The 15,102-nt window shown below is 33.3% G+C and overlaps 1 protein-coding gene across 3 annotated transcripts in view; it reads right to left on the bottom strand.

Moving 5' to 3' along the window:
- Positions 1 to 15,102, bottom strand: part of NMBR (neuromedin B receptor) — an 84,750-nt gene that overhangs the window by 19,361 nt on the left and 50,287 nt on the right. Inside the window, exon 3 of one of the 3 annotated variants that reach the window (XM_038526192.1) lies at positions 8,923 to 9,013. The exons of 1 other annotated variant lie outside the window; for it this stretch is intronic. The gene's annotated coding sequence lies outside the window, so the exon portion shown is untranslated. Of the gene's footprint in view, positions 1 to 2,872; positions 2,977 to 8,922; positions 9,014 to 15,102 lie in introns of those variants that run through there. One more of the 3 variants, XM_038526194.1, reaches the window with a different exon arrangement.

Consider the following 15,102-nt stretch of genomic DNA (forward strand, 5'->3'; position numbering starts at 1 on the left):
ATTATAAAGTTATTATAATTATGTATGTATTACTTAGATATACACCAAATTACGTATAAGTGTATAGCTATTGTCTCATTTGCATAAGATCAACCCATCAGAATAAACATCTGCTGAAGGGATAAATTTTTTTATTATACTCAATGCTCTATGCATTGCATTAGGTTCCTTAGAGTTATATGTTATTTAATATTTATATGTGTTCTATGAGGTACACTTTTGAGTCTTAATTTTACATATGAGATGATCAAAACTCATAGAGGTAAGATAACTTGCTTAATTTCCTAAAAACTTTAGTAAAACTGTATTTTGAAATTTATTCGACTTCAGTCTACTGTATCTCATTGTTCTAGGAGAATAAAATTGCATAAAAAATGTGATTTCTATATATTTGAAAGATACATTTTTAATATTGAAGTATTCAATGTTTATAAAATACATATTATACATTTTATTGCCCTAAGCTGAGCAAAATCTATTCAGAAGTATATTAAACATTCCTTGTTGTTTAAAATTCATGCAAATAAGATGCATTCACAACCAAAAAAAAAAAAGAAAAAAAATTGTCAATGGAAACTAAACCAATAATGATACAGATGATACAATAAATAGATAAGGATATTAAAATTGTAACTTAAAATGTAATGAAACCTTATACTATGTGTTCAAGAAGGAAGAAGAAAATATTAGCATTAACATAGAGAAATGGTGAATACAAAAAGACATTGAATTTCTACAGAGGAAAAAGCAATGTTATGGGAAACAAATACTATAGGGTTAACTGCAGAAGAGATCAGTGAGCTTGAAATATAGTAACAGAAAATTTTTAAAATATTTATTTATTTATTTATTCATTCATTCATTCATTCATTCATTCATGAGAGAGGTAGAGACATAGGCAGAGAGAAAAGCAGCCTTCTTGCAGGGAGCCTGATGTGGGACTCAATCCCCAGATCCAGGATCATGCCCTGAGCCAAAGGCAGATGCTTAACTGCTAAGCCACCCAGGCATCCCTAGTAATAGAAATTATCCAAAATAGAATACTCAGAGAAAAGGCTGAAGAAAACAACAACAAAAAAAAGAACAGGGTATCAATGCACTGTAGAAAACAGTCAATGGCCTAATCTTTCTGTAATTAGGTCCTTAAAGGACAGAAGAGAAAGAAAAAATTAAAGTAATGGCCTAGCATTTTTTTCAAGTTTGATGAAAGCAAATCCCAGGTAGAAGAAACATGAAGAAAATTCTACCAAGAAGGAAAACTGGAAGCTTTCCCAGTAAGATCGGAAACAAGAAAGGATGTTTTTTTTCACTGCTTTTATTACACATTTTACTGGAAGTCCTAGCAATGCAATAGGACAAGAAAAGGACATGAAAGGTATACTGATTAAGAAGAAGGAAATAAAACTGTCATTGTTCCAAAACATGGCATGATTATTTATGTAAACAATCCATAAAATTCAACAGAAAATCTCCTGCAACTAAAAAGTTATTATAGCAAGGTTGCAGGACACGAGGTTAATTTACAAAAGTTAACTGTTTTTTTTTATATACCAGCAATGAATAAGTAGAATTTGAAATTAAAAACAATACCATTTACACTAACACTCCTATAATAAAATACTTGTACAAATCTGAAAAAATATATACAAGATCTATATGAGGAAAACCATAAAACTCTGTTAAAAGAAATCACATAAATAAAGGAATAAAATAAATGGAGAGATAACCCATAGTCGTGGATAGAAAGACTTAATATTTTTAAGATATCACATTTTCCCAATTTGACCTACAATGCAATATTAATCAAAATCTTAAGTCTATTTGTGAATATTGACAAAGTTAATCTAATGTTTATATGGTAAAGCAAAAGACCAGACTACCCAACACAATATTGAAAAAGAATGAAGTCAGGGACACCTAGGTGGCTCAGCAGTTAAGCATCTGCCTTCAGCCCAGGGCGTGATCCTGGAGACCCAGGATCAAGTCCCATGTCGGGCTCCCTGCATGGAGCCTGCTTCTCTCTCTGCCTCTCTCTGTGTGTGTCTCTCATTAATAAATAGACAAAATCTTTTAAAAAAAAATGAAGTCAGAGAACTTACACTATCTGACTTCAAGATTTACTATAGAACTACAGTGATCAGGACAGTATGGTATTGGCAAAAGAATAAACAAATAAATCAATGGGACAGAACAAAGAGTGCAGAAATAGACTCACATAAATATATTCAACTAATCTCTGAAAAGGAAGCAAAGAATACTATGGAGCAAAGATTGTCTTTTAGCAAATGGTGCTAGAAAAAGCATCCACATGCAAAATAATAATAATAATAATAATAATAATAATAATAGAGACACAGACCTTACACTCTACACAAAATTAGACATCAATATAAGTGTAAAACATAACACAATAAATCTCTTATAAGAAACATAGGAGAAAACCTAGATGACCTTGGATGGTAATGGTTTTTTAGATCCATTATTGAAAGCCCAACGCATAAAGGATTGATAAACTTGACTAAATTAAGAGATTGAAATTATATACTTCTGCTCTGCAAAAATACAGTCAAGAAAATGAGAAGACAAGCCACAAACTGGGAAAAAAATATTTCTAAAATATATAGCTGATAAATGACTGTTACTCAAAAATGTAAACATTTAATACTCAACAACAACAACAACAACAAAACCATTTAAAAAATAGGCCAAAAATCTGGGCAGCTTACCAAAGAACATGCACAGCTGGCAAATAAGAATATGAAAAGATGTTCAACATCGTTTGTCATTAGGGAATTACAAATTAAAACAATAGTGAGCTTTTCCACCTACTACCCCATCCCCCAGCATCCCCTTCTGATTGTATCCCACTTACTTCCAGCTCTGGGTTCCTGCTAGGTTAGAGTACCATTGACTCTTTCCAGCCATTGTCATGATCATCTACTGGGACCTCATCAGCCATGATGAGCTGGGTTGTGCCTGGAGATGGAGGGGAATATAGCCAGTAAGACACTGATGAGCCACTCATTGCTGAAAATGCCTTTACTGAAGGCCCTAGGGGAAAGGTATCCAACACACAGTCATCCCTGGTGTTGATATTGTCACGAACTATCACTTGTAAGAGACCAAATTCACAAAAGAAGCCTACAAGTAGTACATCAAAGATTGTATGAAATCAATCAAAGGGAAACTTAAAGAACAGTATCAAAAAGAGTAAAATTTTTTATGACAGAGGCTACAGAAAAAAATCAAGCACATGCTTGCTAATTTCAAAAACTACCAATTCTTTCTTGGTAAAAACATGAATCCAGATGACATGGTTTTTATCCTGGACTACCATGAAGATGGTGTGAGCTCATATGTGATTTATTTGAAGGCTGGTTTAGTGTGAAAGAGTATTAATGCATTTGGATGTTTTTAATGTCCCACTTTGGATGTTATCACCTATTGCCATGACTGGCTGCTGCTTTTCATCCACACAGCACCAGAACTTAACAAAGGGACTGTTGTCATCTTGAACTCTTCGTTTATTTTGACCTTGATTTATTGGAGCAGAGTCATTGTTTTTAAGAAAAAAAAATGTCATGTAGTTGTCAAAAAATAAAAAGCACTTAAATTCAAAACAGCAATGAGATACCAATTCACATCTATTAGAATGGCCAAAATCCAAAATTCTGATAACATCAAATGCTAATGAGGAACAACAGTTTTAGAATGTATTAGAACAGCCTTACAACATGCTAATAAGGAACATCAGTAATTCTCATTTATTGCTGCTAGAAGTGCAAAATGATATAGCCACTTTGGAATATAGTTTGGACTTTCTTACAAAACTAGATATATTATTTTCTTAAAATATTTTATTGGGATGCCTGGGTGGCTCAGCAGTTAAGCACCTGTGCTTTTCTAAAAAAAAAAAAAAAAGAAAAGAAAAGAAAAAATATTTATTTATTCATGAGAGACACAAAGATCCCAGAATCATGCCCTGAGCCAAAGGCAGATGCTCAACCACTGAGCCACCCAGGCATCCCACTATGTTCTTATCATGAAATATATCAGTTATGCTTCTTAGTATTTATTCAAATGAATTGAAGTCTTAATGTCCACACAAAATCCTGTATATGGAAGTTTATAGCAACTTAATTCATAACTGCCAAAACTTGGAAGTAACCAAGATGTCTTTCAGTAAGTAGACATATAAACTTTGGTAAATACAGACAGTGGAATATTATTCAGCATTAAAAAACAAGCTACTAAGCCAGGAAAAGATGTAGAGGAAACTTAAATGCATGTTACAAAGTGAAAGAAACCAGTCTGAAAAGGCTACATATTAAAGGATTCCAATGATATGATATTCTGGAAAACACAGAACTACGGAGACACTAAAAGGATTAGTAGTTGCCAGAGGTCACCTTAGGGAGGTTGCAGAGGAAAAGAGGCAGCGCACAGAGTCTTTTTAGGACAGTGAAACTACTCTGTGTGATATTATAATGGCAGATGCATGCCATTATCCATTTGTCAAAAGCCATAAAAAATACAGGGCCAGGGGAGAACTCTAATGTAAATTATGGACTCTGGGTGATAATGATCTGCCAATATAAGTTTGTTAATTATAACAAAAGTACCAGCCCATGCAGGATGTTGATAGTGAGACTGTTAAATATGAGGGGAGAGGATGTAAAGAAAAATATCTGTAGCTTTCAGTCAAATGTTTTTGTGAACCTAATGCCACTTTAAAAATTGCTCCAAAAGGGGCTCCTGGGTGGCTCAGTTGGTTGTGCATCCGGCCGTGGATTTCAGCTTAGGTTGTGATCTCACAGGCCATGATCTCGAGGATCAGGAGATAGAGCCCACTTGGGGCTCCACACTCAGCAGGGAGCCTGCTTGAGACTCCGTCTCTCTTCCTCTTCCTCTATCCCTCCTCCCCTACACTCTCACTCTCTCTCTCCAAAATAAAGAAAATAAATATTTTAAAAAATTATTCTAAACCATAAAGTCTTTTTTTTAAAAGACAAATAGGATAAAATCATAGTTAGTTATAAGGTGCTATATTTTACCTAGATATTTATGTCTATTAGAACTCTTTGATAGAATTATCTGTTCTATATTTTAATATCAAAAGGAGTCTTACTTGGGATTGTTTTTGTTTTTTAAATAAAATCTACCTATGGCTTAAAAAAAGAATTGTTCCAAGGTATATCGTAATCAAATCAGCATTCAATAAGAGATTTTGCACAAGGAAAAGGTAAGCTATGAAAACAGAGAGTTCTAAAGTTCTCTGCAAGGGAACTAACTGAATCAGGAAGAGAGTATAAGGAAATTCAGGCTGAAAGGCACTCTTGAAAACAATGAAATAAATGAAAGTAACCCTGACAGTAGTTCAAATCGACTTTGAAAAACCAAAGAATGTCAGTACATTTAATTAGAAAAGACAGTATATGCATATTTCTTCCTTTTTCTTCTTTTAGCTTATTTTAAAAAGCAATTGTATAAACCAATACATATAAAATTTACTGTTGGCCTTATAATATATACAAATATAATAATATTTGACAATTAATGCATAAAGTAGGCAGGTGGGAACAGAACTACATAGGAGTAAGAAAGAGACACTAGACAAATCTTTAAGGACAAATAAAGAGAATCCAGAAGAACAAATGGAAAGAACCAAGAATAGTAAATAGGAAAGTTATTTTTAACAAACAATAAATATATACTTCCTCTTTCTTTCTTTTTCTCCCAGCATCTTTTAAAAGGATTAATTATATATAAAGTAAAAATTATAACAATGTATTGTTGGGCTTGTATCACACATAAACTGGTATTAATTTAGTATAAATCTGAAGTAGATTCTGATAAGATATGTATGATAAGCCCTAGAACAACCACTAAGAAAATAACACAAAACATATAGTAAAAATAAATCTAAAGAATTAAAATGTTAAACTAGGAAATATTTATTTTATACAAAAGAAGGCGATAAAAAAGGAACAGAAGAACAAAAAAGATTTGAGACATGCAAAAAACAGAGAAAATTATCACACAAAATCCAACTTTATCAATAATAACATAAAAGGTGAGTGGATTAAACAATTCAAGCAAAAAACAGAGATCAGCAGATTGTATTAAAAAACAAGATCAAGGCCATCTGGCTAGCTTAGTTGTTAAGCATCTGTTTTGGGCTCAGGTCATGATCTCGGGGTCCTAGGATGGAGCCCCACTTTGGGCTCCCTGTCCAGTGGGGAGTCTGCTTCTCCCTCACCCTTGGCCCCTCTCCCTTCACCCCCCTCTCTTGCTTGTGCTCCCTCTCTCTCTCAAATAAATAAATAAAATCTTTAAAAAAGAAAAAAAGATCTAACTCTGTAAGAGATACACACTTTAGATTCAAAGGTAAATGTAGGTTGAAAGGAAAAGAATGGAAAAACAAATACAAACAGCAGCCATGAGAGAGCTGTAGTGCTATGATAGTATCAGACAAAATAGCCTTTAAAACAAAGAGGTTACTAGAGATAAAAGACATTTTTTAATGATAAAAGGGTCAATTCATCAAGAATATTTAACAATTCTAAACACATCTGTACATAATAACCAAATCTCAAGTTACATGAAGCCAATATTGACAGAATTTAAGGGAAAAACTGACAATTCAAGAGTAATAGTCGGAGATATTAATATTTCAGTTTCAATAATGACTAGAACAACTAGACAAAGGGGCAACAAGTAACGAGACTTAACACTATAAACCAACTAGACCTAACAGACATCATTAGAACAATCTACTCAGCAACTGAAAAAGACATATTCTTCTCAAGTACATGTGAAACATTCTCCATGGAACACTTGGGTGGCTCAATGGTTGAGTGTCTGCCTTTGGCTCAGGTCATGATCCCAGGGTCCTGGGATCCAGCCTTGCATTGGGCTTCCCGCAGAGAGCCTCCTTCTCCCTCTGCCTATGTCTCTTACTCTCTGTGTCTCTCATGAATAAATAAATAAAATATTTTTAAAAAGAAAAAGAAACACCCTCCAGGATAGATCATAAGCTAGGCCATAAAACAATCTTCGATGAATGTAAAATTATTAAAATCATTAAAAACATTAAAAGCATTAAAATGTTTTTTTGACCACAATGGAATAAAGTTATAAATCAATAATGAGAAATTTAGGATATTCACAAATATAGGGAAATTAAACAACATATTCCTTAGTATCTAATGTGTCAAATAAGAAACCACAATGGAAATTAGAAAATATTTTAGGATGAAAATATTGATATAACAAACCAAAATTACAAGAATGCAATCAAATCAGTTTTTAGAAAGAAATTTATAGCTCTAAACACCTATATTAAAAAGGAAGAAAAATCTTAATTTAATATCCTAATCTTTCATCTTAAAGCAAGAAAAGAACAACTGAATCAAGCAGATGGAAAGAAATCATAAAAATTAAAGCAGACATCAATGTAATAGAAAATAGAAAAATGAGAACAAAAATAAAAAACAGTAAAACTTCATTCTTTGAAGAGATCAAAAAAAACTTGATAACACTTTAGCTAGACTGACCAAGAACAAGAGAGAAGACTCAAATTGCTAAAATCAAGTACGAAAGAAGGGCTTCATTTTTGTACCTTTCAGACACCATCAAGGAAGTGTCAAGATGATACACAGAACAGAATTTATAAATCATATATCTAATAAAGTACATTTATCTAGAAGTAAAGACAACTCAATATAGAAATGTACAAAAGATCTAAATAAATCCAAGGAAAATATATAAATCCAAAGAGATCTCCAAAGAAGATATAAATGGCTAATCAGCACATGAAAAGAAGCTCAATATTAATAGCCACTGGGGAAATGCAAATCAAAAGAAGATAAGATAAGATACCACTTTGTATCTACTACATAGCTATAATCAAAAAGTCAGACAAAAACAAATGTTGGCAAGGCTGTGGAGAAATCCAAATGCTTATACGTTGCTAGTAGAAATGAAAAATGAGACAGCCTTAGTGGAAAACAATCAGGCTGTTCCTCAAAAGGGTACAAAAAGAAGTACCATATTACCAAGCAATCTACTCCTAAGTGTTCAACAAAATCATATATTACACAAAACCTTTATGATCACAGTATTATTCATAATAGCCAAAATGTGGAAACAAATGTCCCTCAACTGATAAATGGGTAAATAAAATATAATATATCCATATAATGGAGTATTGTTTGGTATTAAAAAGGAATCAAGCACTGATAAATGTCACAGGATGGATGAGCCTTGATAATATTACCCTAAGTGCAGAAGCCAATCACAAAAGACCATATACTATATAAGTCCACTTACATGAAATGAAGTGTACAAAATTTATGTGAAATGTCCAGAATGGGCAAATCTATAAGAACAGAAAATACTTTAGTGGTTGCCTAGGACTGAGGAGTAGAGGAAGGGGGCTGGAAGAAGATGTGGGGAAATGTTAGCAGGTATCAGTTTGTTTTGAGGGCGACAAGATATTTTCAAATTGTGGTGATGGTTACACAACTGTGAATGTATTAATACTTTAATTGTACACTGTAAATGAATGAATTATATGGTGCGAATATATATCAATAAAGGTACTAAGAGGAAGAAGACTAAAGAAGAGGAAAAAGTAGAAGAGTTGACTCTATCTTATCATGTTTAATGCTTAACCATGAATAGAAAATCTATGGACCCTGTAAATTATGGAAGTTTCTAAAGTGAGTACGTAGTTCACATCAATCTTCATGACAACTTTGCTCCTATGGATGGATCAAAATAAGTCACATTCAATTAGGAAACTTGTGGGGACAGGAAATATATTAATTTTTTCTCAGATAATCCTGCTAAGAAGTTGATTGGCTATTCCAGCAGCCTCCTCCCATTGGAAAACCATTTAAAATGATCAAAGATCTGTACCTATGCACAAAATGTTTGAATTCACTGATGCATGGCCTTCGGTTTACATCACTGGGTACAACAAAAACTGGTACCTGGGAAGAGGTCATCTCTGTGGAGAAAAGTCAGTGAATACAAGAGTCATAATCTCTGATTTGTTGATAAAAATCAAAGTTAAATACTTTTCTTAAGGAGAAGAAAACAATGCTCTGGCTATATAATAATGTGATTTCTATGAGTTTCCAATCATTAACGTTACTTATAAAAAAATTAACTCAATTGTCCCTTATGTAGTAGTCTCTTAAACCTTAGTTATGTAAAGGGAAGTTTTTTGAAGTAGTTTTATGCATTGCTAGTTTCAAGTAGGATTCACAAAAATGTGAAATTGATCACTTTATTCAAATTAAAACATAAAATTGGGATGATATTGGTTTTTATTGGAAGAAAATTGAACTTTGAAAAACTGAGGATACCAGAAATGTCAATGCCCATATAAGTCCACTAGAAATGTGACTTCAGAGAACACGCATTAAGTACATTCTTAGTAAACTCCGCTGAATTCCCCATTTAAAATGCAACTCTTTCTTTCTTGGTGAGATACCTCTCAAATAACTTGCTCAGAAGCCACCAAGGCACTTCTTAATACATGAGCAGATGTTATTTGTGTAGCTTAATTGTTAAATTGACAAAATAAGCAAATACTTCCATTCTTTCTAATTAAGTAACATTCCCTTATCCCAAAAAATTCATTTTCATTTTCATTTAATGCCACAGTCTACTAACATTCATTCTGAATGTTTAGTAGAACCACAAAACAAAAGAAAATTTTCACTTTGGAACACTTGGCCTAAATGTTGATCTGGTAAATAATCTGCTAGGTATCCCTCAAAGATAAATAGGATTATAATTTCCATGGGAGTTAGTAGTTCCTAAGAATCTCTTTTGATTTCCATATTTTGTCCTTAAAGGAATAACCACTATGTGATTCACTCCCCTCCCTCTTCCAGCATATGAATGGAAGTTCATACAGGTAAATGGCCAGGCTTAGTTTTCAAGTGAAAGAAGGTACTCTGTTTTTTTTAAAATATTATGAAGTAAGCAAAAAAGAATAAACATTAACTTCAGACTCAATATAAAGTAGGAACTGAATAAATCTCTAAAATCATTCCATGTGGCATTAGCACTCAGAGAAACAATGCGAGCAGATTGTCCTTACCCCCAACAAACTTATTAATACACTACTAAATCTCTGGCTGTAGGAGTTGGCGATTCAATATTTTGTGTCTCATTAGCGCCACCTGCTGAGTACTGCTCACATTTCGTAAAATGTAGTCCCAAATCAACTGCTTGTACGCGAAAAGAACAAAATCAAAATAACAAAAGAATGACAATAGAATTATTATATCTCCAGCATTTTCTTTTCATCTGTGCTATTTGAGAATAGGTGCAATAACCAGAGCAGTCTCAGATCAGAAAAAAGAATTGGCTTTACATTTTATTTATATAAATATGATACTTAATTTTATTAATACGGGCTTTACCTTGGCAAAAGCAAATGTTATTAAGCCATAGCTGCCTTACCCATGTCATGAATTTATAATACAAATTATATAAAATAATTCGTGCAAAAAATCTTTGCAAACCACAGAACATTAAAAATGTGAAACACTCTATACAATTTAATCCATAATGGAATGGTATTTTCAGTTTTATTTTAATTTTTTTCAAAAATTTTTAAAATGCCATAGCTGAATTTATGATCCAAGCTAGGCTACTACTTTAGGTTCCATTTATTTAAGCATTTGAAAAGTTAAATATTTCAATTCCCGGGAAAGAGATTTCCTACATTTGATGGTTTGGAACCCCTTTCTTATATCTTGTCATTTGTTAAAAAAAAAAAAAAAAAGTAAAGGGATTAGTCTTATAGCTCAGTCGTATTTATTTTTCAGTTCTGAAAATGCATTGAATCTCACACAGTAAACATGCATAAGAAGATTTTATTAACCAAAATGGAGTTGGTAATTCAAACTTGTGATTTTGCTGAGTTGTGAAGTGCATGAAGTTATCTGATACCTAAGACTGTAGTTATCAACTACATTGACTTTTGATGGCTGTTGAGTTTTATGAAACAGAATGATTTCATTTAAGAAAAGTTCCTCTCACAAACTTTAGTTCTTTCACCATCTACCTATGGATCATGTCTGAAGTAATAAAATAATAATAGTAAACAAAACAATATAAAGTCGCAATTAATAAAATACAAATGAAATAATTCCATATATCTGATTAAATGTATTCATTACACTCATTTTTTTCAACTGTATACATAGTACAGGTAAGACACCAGGATTGAAGAATCAACAAATACTTATTTTGCTTATTTTCTTATCCACAGTATCCATTTATATTACAAGCAGCTTACTGAATTTGGAAGCATCTAATATCTGCAAACATTCAGGTATTTGTCATTTTTACCTGAATGTTTCCTTTTCACATGGAGGCTTCCATATTTTATAAATATAAACATAGCTGAAATACTGAAGTCACTTACACTCTCCAAATGCAAATATATGAATGTTTAACAGATAGATACCTTCCTTTGGCACAATTCCCTCCTCCATTCACATCTTCCTGGCTATCCCTCCAGATCCCCCGGAGGTTTCTCAGCATAAAGAGCCCAATTATGAAGTAGGAAAAGTTCCACTCAAAACCGATACACGCAGTTACAAAGTGCTCTGGAGAGGTTAAAAGACTGATATGAATTTGGTCCACGGAATATAACCTGCAGCAATATTGCCAGAGAAGACAAGAATTTGAATGAGCCTCCATTGGAAAAATAAATTACTTTGTCGCCTTGAAGGCAATCTCCATGGGTCAAGGCTAAGGCCTTTTTCTTCAGTGTTGTATGGAGAATCATCTCTATTGCTGTTTTTTTTCCAGATAACTAGGTGGTTTTGACATTTTTGTGGTCAGTAATCTGATATTTTTTCACAAATTGTCTTTTTGAAAATGGAAAGTGTTCTCATTAGTTGAGTGGGAATGTTTGATCATACTAACAAATGTCTTTCTCAAAATGTATCATAACTTTAAACAAGGTCAGTGTATTAATAAGACTACTACCTTCCTCATATTTATTTTGTGTCTCTGGTCTTATATTTCCATATGTATCCAGATAATGTCAACAGCAGGAGAAAATAACATCTTAGTTCAAGAAATATAATCTTGTTAATATTTATTTAAGAGATACTGATCTGATAATGATCATCAGTAAACATTTCAGTCAAAAAACCAAAAATGCATTTGTGTCTACAAATGTATTTAATTTCCATACCTGAAACTTTAATTCAAGGAGAAAAACAGACCATCCCTGAAACTAAGGATGATGGTAGCATAAAACATAATAATTATAAAGGTCATGACAATTTACTGATTAAGGTTTATATGCCAAATATCCAGCTAGACAATCTACATTCATTATCTTATATATTATTATTAGCAATAATATGAATTTCATACTATTATCACCACTTTCCAGGCAAGAAAACTAAATCTAGAGAGGTAAAATAATATATCCAAGGTCAAACAGCTAGATAATGACAAAAAAACTGAAATCTGGCAAGTAGCTACGTCTGCAAGGATTAAAAGGTAGTTTTTCCTAATTCACTTAGAGTCATAGTCTGCTCACCATTTTTTGTGCCTATGGCACCCTCTGTCCAAATGGAATGGGTTGGGATGCTTGGGTGGCTCAGCGGTTTGGCACCTTCCTTTGGCCCAGAGCATGATCCTGGAGTCCGGGGATCGAGTCCCACTTGGGGCTCCCTGCATGGAGTCTGTTTCTCCCTCTGCCTGTGTCTCTGCCTCTTTCTCTCTCCCTCTCTATCTGTCTCTAGTGAATAAATAAATAAAATCTTTAAAAAAATGGAATGGGTTTTCTAATTTGTCCAAAGATGTCAAGTGGCCTAGTTTTAGCCCTGTACATTGCCAAATGTTTTGAAAATTCAGAGAGAAGAATTGTTGATAGTTCAGTTGATCAGGGATGGATTCATAGATATAAGAAATTTAAATTTAGCCCCCAAATGGGTAGGATTTTAGTGAGGAAAGTAAACAGTATGGTGGGAAAATAAAAGCATTTTTGGAAAATGCAATAGGTCTACACACGGAAAAGGAATAAGACACATTTGAGGTATAGGAGATGGTCTAGAATGGCTAAAGTAGATTTTTCTAGAATGGGAGAACAGATTGAAAAAGGCCAACTTGAGAATACTCAAAATACTAAATTAAGATGTGTAATCTATGATCATTAAAATTTGGAGAGTAAAGATGACTTTGGTAGGAAGCAACCAAACCGTATATTGAGCAATTATCCTGGCAGTGGGTGTAGAAGCGTTTGAGCCAGTAATATGGCAATTAGAAGACAGTCTCAAACTATTAATACCAGACCTGAACTACACTAGTAGAAGTAAAGGAACAGGAGAGAAGAGATAATCAATCACTAGAAATGCATCATTGTTCTTTGTTCCTATGAACACTTTATTTTTTAAGTTCTTAGTTCTAATATTTTTCATGTAGGCATTAAGTTAAAACACTGAGCTCTTTCGGAATTTGACATGGGGTAATGGTTGTGAAAAATTATCCAAAGACCTTGAATTGTGATTTCACAGAAATGTTAAATCAGAGAAATAACTTTAATACCCATTGCTCTCTGTAATCTCTTAATCTTACAAAAAACACACTTACCCAAACACATATCTATATCTACACAAAAATATAACTTCAGCCTACATTTACTATAAGAAGCTGTACATAGAATATTTGGCTCCAAGGGGGCGTGAAAAGTTATTAAAATCTTGTTTAGGGCAGCCCGGGTGGCTCAGCAGTTAGGCGCTGCCTTCAGCCTAGGGCGTGATCCTGGAGACCCCCATGTCAGGCTCCCTGCATGGAGCCTGCTTCTCCCTCTGCCTGTGTCTCTGCCTCTCTCTCTCTCTCTCTTTGTGTGTCTCTCATGAATAAATAAAAAAATAAAATCTTTAAAAAATAAACTCTTGTTTGGATACAGAGAACAAGGATTTCTTTATTTAGAAGATTTTATAAAGGACTCAAGGATAAATTACTGGAACCTTATATCCACTAACAGTCTTGAAACCCTAATAGGTTGTTGATGCTCTTGAGTTCTGACAAATCAGCAATCAATGGAAGGTCTCTATAGCACATCTGTGATATAATTCAATTCCAAATTGCTCTGTCTACGAACTCCAGGGAATTTACCCCAGCAGGATCCTGATTTTTCACAAGATCTTTTTGTGTTATTTGATAACTGATGAGCAATTTTTCACTGGGTATTACGGAGACATTCTTTTATTTTCTTATCCACTTAAGTTTCTATTCATCATTCAGTATTACATATTTTTAACAGACCTGTTGGCACAAAATCATCTTTCAGCTTATTGTTACTGGAAATTTTAACTGCTGCTACCCAAATAACTCCATAATTATCTTTGTTCTTTTTTTAATCTTTGTTCTTAACATAATTGCTTTTAATAAATTAATTTCTAAGATTATCATGATTAATATTACTAGAAACCTGTCACCTCACCCAAAATAGGTTAAATAGTACCATAATAGTTTTACAGATAAAAAGTGCTATTAGAAAGTTGCAGCACAAAACTCATCTTAAACTATTTGTGTCTCAATAACAAACAATAAAAAATAGGATTGGTTTCCATTCACTGGAGTGTCCAAAAGTGCTTATGATGACAAGTTCACTAGATATTCATAGGATCTTTTGACACAGGTTGAAAAGTTTATACCCCTTACATATAAAGCTGGAAAAAATGCCTCCATCTGAAACTACCAGAAAATATGTAAATGGTTTTAGTTCATATGACACATAAAACTCAAATAATTATAGTCAGTAGCATATTAATAAAGTCATCTCACATATGTTTTCATATTTTACTAGCTCCAGTACATTTCCATCCCAAGATCTATATTAACATTTTATTTATTTATTTATTTTTTTAAAGATTTTATTTATTTATTCATGATAGTCACACAGAGAGAGACAGAGAGGCAGAGACACAGGCAGAGGGAGAAGCAGGCTCCATGCACCGGGAGCCCGATGTGGGATTCGATCTCGGGTCTCCAGGATCACGCCCCGGGCCAAAAGCAGGCGCCAAACCGCTGCGCCACCCAGGGATCCCT

The sequence above is a fragment of the Canis lupus genome, chromosome 1 (assembly GCF_011100685.1).
Source record: "Canis lupus familiaris isolate Mischka breed German Shepherd chromosome 1, alternate assembly UU_Cfam_GSD_1.0, whole genome shotgun sequence".
NCBI lineage: Eukaryota > Metazoa > Chordata > Mammalia > Carnivora > Canidae > Canis > Canis lupus.